Raw genomic sequence first — 1,963 nt, forward strand, 5'->3', positions numbered from 1 at the left:
CTGCAGAGATCTGAGGACCAGGTAACCGTAGTCCTCATGAATCCACCAGAGTTTAAAATACCAACACAAAGAAAGCGGAAAATGACAGACACCCGGTCCAAACTAGTGTTTTCTTCACCAACTACAAAATCGTTATTTCCGACAGACAATCAAGTTACAACTACAGCAGATGTGTTTAGAATGTTTATTTCAGAGTTTCTCGTCAACACCTTGTACATTATTTATGATTTTACCACCGACATAAATCTTAACACTCTTGACACAAAATATTCTTTCCTCTTGCTTATTACAGAACTTTACTGGGGATGTGCAAAATGTGACCTTTGTTGCTTTCAGCAGATGAATTGGTTCATCTCTGACAAAATCTGCAAATAAAGAGAATATAATAAATCCTTTATTGTAAAACAAAGAGACCCACCAGACTTACATGGATGAATACCGTATCTTTACCTGTGTCAAAGTCTTGTCATCTTGGTGAAAACCCTAAAGTTGGCACTTTCAATGAGGAGCCCCATCATCGAGCCACATGGTTACTGGTAAACTCTTTAAGGCCAACTGGAAGCTTTGAATAAAAACAGTATTTTTCAGATGCTTTATTTATAAAACACCTAATGAATATTTATGATAATTATCTTGACGGAGTATACAAAGGGAGGTGAGTAGTAGACCATATCCTAGTACAGCAGCATTGGAGCAAATAAGAAACCAAAAATCTAAAGAGTTGAGTTAATCACTTGTGTGACAAAAGAAACAGGATCCTGAAAGCATATTAATGTTGTATGATTGTCACATTTACTAGTAAAAAAAACCCAGAAAAGTCCAGGTAAACATACCAGTTGACCAACTTTGGCACTCAGCAGCCGAACGCCTCCGAACACAGCGCTGAGTCTTCCACTCCTGTGATGCAAAAAAGGTGTTTTCATTTAAGGTAACAGGGAAAAAAATGAAGCAGTACACCAAAGAATGTCGTCTGGCTTGAAACGTAAGAGGACACTGTTGGAGGTTTACCTATAACCCCGCCGCGTAGAGTCACAGCAGGGCCTCAAACAGCCTCACATCTCTCTAGCAGACACTACAGGAAAGAACAGAGCCACGGCAGGCTAGGCCTCGCTGGAGAGGTCTGCACACGCCTTCACGATCAATGTTTAAATATAGCGGACTGGTCAAAGGCAATGTAGCGGCTATTGCAAGTACACAATCATAACAAAACAGCTACTTTCAGGCCACATCGGCTCTTTAAAATAAGAACTAACCTTGCTTTTCAGCTCAGTCGTACTTGAGCACCAGATGTCAGTCAGGAGGTCTGAGCAGGGCAAGGATCGGCTTCATCTCTGCAGGCCTGGGAAAAAAGATTTTACTGTAAGGGCTTTGAAGAAATGAGACTTCAATAGCTTATGTAAGACACTTAAGTGAAACACGATGCACAATGTTGTCTGTGTCAATAGTATAAAGCAGTCTGTTGTTTTTCATGTTGAGATTTGTGTAAAAGCAGGGGAAAAAGCTAGTTTATCCAATAAACATTAGACATGTCTTGCCACTCTTAAATGATGCATTGTGTGTATTTCACAAGTTATAAAATATCCTCATGTTGCACTGACACAGTCAAATGATCTTGATTACTGTAATCAGTATTTTACTGCATCAGCGCTGACCAGCTGAGAAAGGATGTTTAGGTGGGACTATCCCTCACACAAGACCGGTTTCAATGATAAAAACAGGTAGTGTATTTATTTTTTACTAGAGACAGATGCAACTACAGGCAGTGAAATCTGCGGATTTGGTCTTTGGTCTGCATAGTCATCCCTTCCTTGGCTCATGATCTCCTTGTTGGTTCAAGGAATTTCAAAAAAGAACGGAGAAATTTATGCTTTAAAACAAACACCTTAGTTTGTCTGAGGTTTACCTATAACCCTGCCGTGAAGAGTCACACAGCAGGGCCTCAAACACACCTCATCTCTCTCTA

The 1,963-nt window shown here is 40.1% G+C and overlaps 2 long non-coding RNA genes and 1 other non-coding gene across 5 annotated transcripts in view; 1 reads left to right on the top strand and 2 right to left on the bottom strand.

Annotated features, from left to right (window-relative positions):
- The window catches only part of LOC116701278 (uncharacterized), a 22,156-nt gene that overhangs the window by 19,303 nt on the left and 890 nt on the right, over nt 1-1,963 (top strand). The gene's annotated exons all lie outside the window — the stretch shown is intronic.
- LOC116701276 (uncharacterized) overlaps nt 171-1,963 on the bottom strand; it is a 3,195-nt gene continuing 1,402 nt past the window's right edge. Inside the window, exons 3-7 of one of the 2 annotated variants that reach the window (XR_004334879.1) lie at nt 1,254-1,339; nt 1,009-1,130; nt 834-897; nt 451-562; nt 171-365 (exon numbers count right to left, since the gene is read on the bottom strand). This is a non-coding gene — a long non-coding RNA (uncharacterized LOC116701276). The remainder of the gene's footprint in view (nt 366-450; nt 563-833; nt 898-1,008; nt 1,131-1,253; nt 1,340-1,963) is intronic. The other variant, XR_004334878.1, reaches the window with a different exon arrangement.
- Nucleotides 992-1,126, bottom strand: LOC116702230 (small nucleolar RNA SNORA9). Its single transcript, XR_004335106.1, has one exon. It is a non-coding gene; the product is annotated as a small nucleolar RNA SNORA9 (small nucleolar RNA).

The sequence above is a fragment of the Etheostoma spectabile genome, chromosome 14 (assembly GCF_008692095.1).
Source record: "Etheostoma spectabile isolate EspeVRDwgs_2016 chromosome 14, UIUC_Espe_1.0, whole genome shotgun sequence".
NCBI lineage: Eukaryota > Metazoa > Chordata > Actinopteri > Perciformes > Percidae > Etheostoma > Etheostoma spectabile.